This window comes from Lytechinus pictus, chromosome 7, assembly GCF_037042905.1.
Source record: "Lytechinus pictus isolate F3 Inbred chromosome 7, Lp3.0, whole genome shotgun sequence".
Taxonomy (NCBI): domain Eukaryota; kingdom Metazoa; phylum Echinodermata; class Echinoidea; order Temnopleuroida; family Toxopneustidae; genus Lytechinus; species Lytechinus pictus.
Window position 1 is genome coordinate 2473676 of NC_087251.1, and position 8815 is coordinate 2482490.

Genomic DNA, 8815 nt, shown 5'->3' on the forward strand with positions numbered 1-8815 from the left:
TCATGAAATCCAATATTTCATCAACTAATGACAAGTGCTGTGGATTGATAAAAAAGACAATGCACATTCATAAGTTGAAGCAAAATGGAGCACTGTCTGGAAAAAAGGTTACAACATTTCCGCTTATGCATGATTATTCAAGTGCCTTTCTAAATCCTTATGTAGATATTTTTTTTCACATTTAGGAAGTTGTTGTATGATCAAATTTTGCTTTTACTTTTCCCATCGCTATTGCTTTAATTATTTCTTTTTTTTTTAATGCGTATTGATTGTGTCTGTTATCTATCTCATAAGTCTGGATTAGCCCCCTTTTTGAAACCTACCTTCTGTGAATTCTTTTCTTATGAGTTTGACAATCAATAAGATTATCCTCAACCATTATAACAAGCTTGATGTGCAATCAATCCTCTTCTTTTTTTATTGATTACAGGTATTTTGAAATAGGATGCTTCAACTTGTATTCTTCTAAAAGAGACAAAAATAACCCTGATGGAATTATCTTTCTCCCCTCATTCAGAGAATATACACAATAGTTTTATTTGGTGTTCAAGGTATTGATTTTTATTCCAGAGCATTTATTCATGTGTTTTAGATTAAGAACTTATTAAAAAAATACGTAACCTTTTTTAAGGATCATTTTTTCATTCTGAATGACTAGTGTAAAGGGGTCATGATTATATTGGATGGCTAATAATAACAGACCAGAAATATTCCAAAGGTTTAGCCAAAAGTGCACATCATAATGACTGAAATATTTGTTATATTTGAAAGCTCAAAATGGGATATGAAAAATATTTCTTGAGTTTGCGCAAATATTGCACAAATAAAGACAACTGCAATATTGGCTGTAGCAAGTGGAAAATTTTGTGTTCCATGAAATAAAATCATCCTGTGTAAATATCATCTGTACCCAAAGATCAGTGAAAATCGTGCATACTCAGTTAATAGTCACCCTCTTCATATAATAATTTAGATTATATTCCATAGAGGTACTGTCATCTACTATGACTCCTTTAGGACACACTTTTACAGTTTATCTTCTTCTTGAAAGCTTTCAATTGTATAATGGACATGTTTGGAAAGAGAAAAAATGTAGCAAATACCATTTCTAGTGCAGAGTGTGGTTCTTCAAGAAAAGCAATTAACTTAATAAGTATTACACATACACATCCTCTGCTTGAAAACAAATTTACCAGAGTGTATACATGTCAAAATTTCCCCATATATTTTGGCTCATGTTATATTTTATTATTTTTAAGAAATCATTCAGGAAAAGAATGTGAATTCAACTTAAAATACTTATTGGAAAAAGAAATATGTAAAAGAATCCAAGAAGATATGAATAGTGAGAAGCAGTATCACAACCTACCAAAACTTATATGCATGTGTTTCCAGATTTTCTCTTATTTAATGTCTCATTTATCATTTGGATATGTCAGATATTATGATTTTGAATGTTGAAACATGTATACATAAAATATCGCTACAGGTTTATAATTTTTAAAAAAGTATGAAAATGAATAGAAAATTAATGATTGGTGCAAAATTTTAGGAGCAATATTAATAGTATAAGGTATGTACATCTAAGTCAGTGTAATACCATTGCTAGACTATAGAGGTCATCATCATGTGCACTTTACTTGAACTCTATCTCATGGTGAGATCAGCTGGAAAACTCATGAATAAGATATATTGCTAATTTAAAAACCTTTGATTCATTCCCCTTCATCTATTTTGCCAGTTATCTCCATGGAATAATACCCAACTATTTATTGAGATATCCTTGAATCATGATGTTTTCTTTTTCTAACAAAACAAATTTGTTAAAGGTGATATTTGATAGTGCTGTAATTGTTTTTTTTTTAGAGGGGGTATTGCCATATAAAAACACTGGTCAATATTTCAATGAAAACAACATTTTCTTGTGGAAATATCTTCAAAAGGAATATTATGCTATTTGTGTTTGATTCCAGCATTTACTCTAATCTGACAGTTGTCATATACTTTGATTGAATTTCATATTTCAAGGGTGGGGTGTGGAGAACTGAACAGCACTGTTTAGTCCTTCATTGACTGTGTTATACAAAGTAAGTCTATCTTTTGAGATGAATACTGTATAAATAATACAGATAGTAAATAAGCCTATAATATTATCTGTATAATAGAGAAACTTAAATGTTTGAAAAGAAAAGTACATCTTTAGCTACTTAGTAACAACTATTACAGTATTGAGTAGTGATTTAGTATTATTGTTCAAGTACATACACCCATGGAATTCAGTGAAAATTTGTTCGCTTGCCAAACATCGTAAAATTTACTATGGTTCTACCGAATCTTCAGAAATATAAATATTACCATGACGAATTTTGTATAAAATGAAAGAACATATTAAGCCTTTTCACATGAATGGGATGCTGTTGGGATTAAAGTATATTTTAGGTGGAATTTTCTTTGAAGAAAAAAAACAATAGTGCCAAATATATTCTATTGTTTGTTATTATATTTTCAAACATCATTTCATAGAAATTTTATATAAATATCAAATCAATGGTTTATATTACATTTTTCTTTCATGATATGTCACCACTGAACTAATAGTGTAATCTGCAATGTTTGTGTTGAGAACTAACTAGCACAAATATGAAATGTTTTGTCAAGTTTTTATTTTTAATTTGTCTAAAATATAAAGATTTTGGGGTAAAAACAGAAAAGCTCCTGATGACAAAGCAATGTGATGAAGGGGCATGACATACTCAGTTTTTTTTACATCAAATTCATCATGATAAAACAAATATTTTATAAGATACAGTAAATTGTATGATGTTTGGGAAGTGTCAACTTTTCTTTGAATTTCCTGGGTGTATGTAAACTTCTGGCCTCAACTGTATATATATTTCAATAATACTCAGCTCAAAATGTTGTATTATGGGTAAAAAAAAAATGGCCAGATTTTAATAGTTGAGCACTGAGGTGGTGTTATTGATAGCTGCTGGATCGTATTTGCTTTAAGGTGTGAATCACTTTTCATTACATATATTTTGCTTCTCAGGGGTGGCATTATAATGATTATATTTGATTTTGGATTTGAGTGGTAATCATGACTGGTCGGATATTTTTTTAGGGAGCTAATTCATAAAGAGTTCCACATCAGTATATTATACACTGCTGATGACCTTTTTTTGTGCAAAAATGAGAAGGGTATTATGTTTTGTCCCAGCTTAAAGGACAATTCCACCCCAACAAAAAATTGATTTGAATAAAAAGAGAAAAATCCAACAAGAACAGCACTGAAAATTTCATCAAAATCGGATGTAAAATAAGAAAGTTATACATTTTAAAGTTTCGCTTAATTTCACAAAATAGTTATATGCACATCCTGGTTGGTATGCAAATGAGGAGAGTGATGACGTCATCCACTCACTATTTCTTTTGTATTTTATTATATGAAAAATTAAATATTCTAATTATCTCCTCATTGTCAAGTTAAACAGTAATTAATTCCTCCCTGAACATGTGGAATTAGCATTGTTTAACAATATATGATTCAGTAAAGTCGGTCCCTATGGTCAAATCTGTAAAAATGAAATATTGTATAATTCAAACAATAAAAAACAAAAGAAATAGTGAGTGATGGACATCATCGACTGACTCATTTGCATGTCACTGAGTTGTGCATATCACTGTTTTGTGAAAAATAAGCGAAAAAAATGCCATAACTTTCTTATTTTACATCCGATTTTGATGAAATTTTCAGTGTTATGCTAGTTTGATTTTTCTCTATTTATTCAAATCAACATTTTGCTGGGGTGGACTTGACCTTTAAACATAATGGTGGTGTATTCCCTATGATCAATTATCAATTTTGGAAAAATATTGAATTTTTGTATTAGATGGTTGTTAAAAATATAAATCTGGGTTTTTTTTCCATGTATTATGGAAATTGTATATCAACTGTAGCTCATGGGAATACAAATAATTGAGAATCATAGTTAGCTCCCCAGAAAGAGCATAAAGTAGTGTGTTAATGAATGAAAACAGATTTATGAAATACTGCATCTATCTAAGATGTGAAATGAGTGACTGGTATTGTGTTAACAAACAAATGAAACATGCTGAAATAAACTCTACAATAGTTAACTAGCATTTATTTCAGAATTCTTTTCTGCAGATTTAAAACAGGGATAATAGTTTGCTTTATATCCAATGAGGAAGATGGCATCGTCATACACAGGGATGTGTCCATTTCACTACCGACTCAGAAAAGGAAGATCATTATTTTCTTTCCTAACTGATTCTCTGTGCTTGTAGATTAATTGGGTTAGCCTAGTAGGAGCCCTCTTCTGACCTATTGTTTTGTTTACACCTGTCTCCTCATTAACCTCAATATAATCCTAGTAATATCATCATACACAGAAGGGGGCATTTGGTATTTTAAGAGAGTAGACAGGAACTTCTTCGAATGGACATGATATAAACTGACCCCTCAATGAACAACAGAATCATTGAAGTTTGGATAGAATGATGTATCTGTCATTTAAATACAAAATAAAATTTGTAAACTACAAATTATATTTTGCATGCATAACTTCATATTTATTTGTGCAATCTTTTTGAAAGTGTCCTTTAAAAGCAGCAGTTTATGCAGTGTTTATGTTTCCTTTAAGAAAGCAGAACGAGCATGCCACGCTCATCGTAAATACAGATCTATGGAGTACCATTTGTTTTTTAAGGCATATTAAGTTGATCCGGAAGGAAAGATCAAGCTAGGGGCATGCTTTTATGATTGTTGTCTTGTTACTTTGCGATCTCAATCAAGTGCAAAAAAATGATTTCTATGACAATGATGATGCTGTTTCTACATTATACTGCCCAGAAGCTATCATCTTAGAGAAACGCAGATCATTAACACACCTCTTTGCTAGCTTACGATGAGCATTTAAATGGAAATGAGTTAGGACATATCCATGGTCTGAATTAAACATGTAAGACAAGCCTGACCTGGGCCTGAATATGGAAAGCTTAAACGCACCCAGTGTTTGACCTCGTTCTCATCTACATCTAACTTGTTTTGTGGAAACCAGTTTAATATGTAATGGGGATGCTCGAAGCGGTCTTAGAAGCTATCTTAAGTGGTCTTCCAAACCAGTTCGGATAACCACCTTGCGATGTGGTTTTCAAGATCGCTTTGCCATGTTAAACTGGTTTAAGCATAGGGGAGGATACATCCATGCTTTGGGAAGCGATCTTCTTTCGGAAGTACAAGAGTGTGTGCATGTTAGGCGCGCTACTCACAACACACAGTGGGTGATTTCAAGTACGGTGTTGAAATCTGGTGTTGGAGTTGTCACAACACCAACACCAGCCACAACACCGTACTTGAAATCAGGCTGGTGTTGGGATTGACCTCGGAAAATATGACGTATTTCTGGCAGTTTGTGTTGAATGTCGTCTGCTGAACCCAGCACTGCGGCTGGTGTTGACGATCTACGTGCAATTTCCCCATTCACCAACACCAACCCCCAGGGATTGGGAAAATCATGATTTCAAGTTCGGTGTTGGTGTTAGTGTTTGCAATCTCAAGCTGGTGAACAGGCGGCGAACACGATGAAATATCCCCGTAAAATTAGCTTTTACAGTTAAGATGAGTACAAATCATTTGAGCTGTATATATTTTGATGAAGAATAATGTTCACTCTTTCGAATTCTTGAATTAATTAAAACGTTGGTTTTCTGTACGATGAGAATATAATGCATTTCTCTCCGATTTCATTTTCGTCGTCGAGACTTCTCGCGTGAAGTTGAGATGATTTAGCAGCGCAGCGCAGAGGCGTGACGTCATGTGCTATCGATAACGCAATCGGTATCATTCCTCTGAACCCAGCTCGGTGTTGGAGCTCGGTTCAGCGGCCTTTTTACGCTCTCAACACCAACACCAACACCGAACACCGAACTTTAAAACACCCAGTGTGTAGAATGCCTACGCTGCAGTTTCAAATTTTGCACAAAATATGTGACTCCACGAAGAGTGTTCCCATAGCAACAAGACACTTTACATGAAATGGTTCTAGAAACCAGTTCAGGAGATGGTGATGAGGATGCTAGCGAAGCGATCTTCTAAAATGGTTTCCTAAACCAGTGTCAGAAAGTAGATAAGAAGAGGGTCTTATATTCTCTGATTGTTGGAGTATGACATAGACATGCTTAATTGATCATACCTTCTCATCTGACATGGATAAACAATATCTCTTAAATCTATTCTCTTCCTTTCCATTTCATGTTCATTTATCTTTTTTTAATATTAGTTGCATCCCTGATTATATTCATACGATTGTTTGATAGCAAAATTCTGCGAAGCATGTATATATAAAAAGATAGGGTAATTAGTATGGATTAGTGTTATTGAGGTTCATAATAAAGCATTTTATATTAAACCAAGGTGGTTTGTCATACAAACGAGTGCAGTTATATGCATTGAGAACTCATTTGTGCTGTATTCATAATATAAAGAACACATTCTTTCTATTAACAATAAGGATAATATAAAGCATTTATATAAGCAAAGGGTTATTTTAAGGCAAGTAAGGTATTGTAAACCGAAGGGCTGAAAAATTATAAAAACAACTATCTCTAATTATGGGATAAAGAAGGCCTAATGGTCTTTTTGTTACATAGACCCAACCCTGTGCCTCTTTTCCATTATTCCTCCCCCTGAAATTCATGCACTCGATAATCTTGGCCTCCTTTTACTTCCCCTTTGCCTTTCAACACTGTTCTTTTTCCCCTCTCTATATCTAATGAATTCCAATAGCTGAACCTGTTCATTATCATAAGGAGACACGTTAATTGAACACACATTGAAAACTCATTTACTTCAATCTTGCGTCACTACTGTTCCAGGCTCCCTGCTCTCTACCTTCTCTCGCTTCAATGTCTTTCATCCAACCTTGACCGAAATTGTAACTTTGGATGGTTCTCTTTCGTCATTTCTCTCCTTCCATCGATCGTTTTCTAATTTTCTGCATCTGTTTTTGTAGGATTTGAATAGCTCTAACAATGCTCACTACAAACTTGATGAATGTTTCATTTGATTTATTGCTTGCATCATTTGTCTTGATCAGATTGAAATAACAGTTTTTCCTCAAGTACTCAAGGATTTCACTTTAAATGAAATTAAGTGTGCGATTTAAAAACAACATAATAACCATTGATTTGAAATCTTCCTTTTTTTCATTCAAGGCTTGCTTTACAGAAGTTATTAATTGGTTTTCACGCATGGGGTATTTTTCATTGCTTTTCTCCATCCTTTGTTTTTGTCATTGCGTGTTAATGATGAACGTATTGAAATATTTAGCAAAAATCTTTTTTTTTATTGTATTTATATTTGAAAGCTTACCGAATCTACTATGAGGTTCATAAGAATTTTTGATTTAATGTTGTCAAACTTATATTTAAATTCTGCCTCTTAAAAAATGATCAAATGACAGCACTTTTTACTATAAATGTTGAAACATCTAGACAGTAAAATGTAGGATTATTTTACATTTGGTATGCCTTGCAAAACAATGTCTGCTTTTAAAATCCCACCTCTTCAAGTAAAAGCATTCTGGAGATAAGAGCCAAAAGGTATCTAGTTCATCAAAGATAGATTTGATACACTACTTGCATGTTTACAAACTTAGAAACATGCGCAATTATAGATAATATTAACCCCTCAGATAGAAAATGGTGAAATAAGTTGCATCATTTATTTTAATTATTGGCATTAATTTCTGATTACATTATTTCTAAATTTATGTCACAAAATTGACATGAAATAATCTTTTCTACGTATGATAATATGTGACCCAGCACACACACAAAAAAAGTTGCACTGTGTGATTTTCAATTGGAGCCAATTAAGAGTATTTTGGTCAGAATGTTCAAATTTCAGATGTTTGGTGTTTTCTGAAAGAGTATACTCTCCCCTATTTATTGTAAAAATTTGGATGTACCAATCAAACCTAAAGTGTAGTTTTTGAGTGTTTTTATTAGACCTGTTTTTGTCTTTTTGAGTTAATTTTAATCATGTTTTGTTTTCACGAAACCCTGAATATTCATCTCTCTTTGAACTCCTATAAATTTAAAACACACTAACTTCTGACATTGATACTTGTTCAAACTAATGGACAGGATATACCTAATTAGTGTGTGAACTTTGGGGGCAAGCTGATAATTCCTTCTATCAACTTTGTATTGATTTTAATCTTCCTTTTGTCTACAATACACAATAGTGGAAGAGTCAGTGCTCTTCAATAGATGAGTAATTTTTAATCCCCCTTTTCTCAAAAGGAGTGTTCCATGGTAGTGAACATTCTCCTCTTGTGTGGGTTAGGATCAATCATTGTGCATGCATGAGTTGTATATCTTTATATAGCTTAGAATCTCCTCTTTCAGAAGGGCTACTTAACTAAAATTTCATTTCTAGCGACTTTTTGAGGGTTTTGTGACGCCTTGTCACATATTTTAGAATTCTGTAATTCAATTGAATTTTTTTCAAGATCATAAATTTGCTTCATTTGTTGTACATTCATTGACAAAAATATGTTTTTCTTTTTTCATTTAAAACCCATCTCAATGTTCACAATGCATGCATGACTGAGTTCAAACAATGGAAACTGGTTCTACAGAATTTCCATTTGCACAAGCAAATGACAGGTTTTAGTGAGTTTATCTGACTTCTACTGATATCTAACATGTGTAGGAAACAAAGTGCCTAAATATCCATCTTTTCTTCTTTCATACATTCTTTCATACAATTTTCCCAACAAAGCAGACA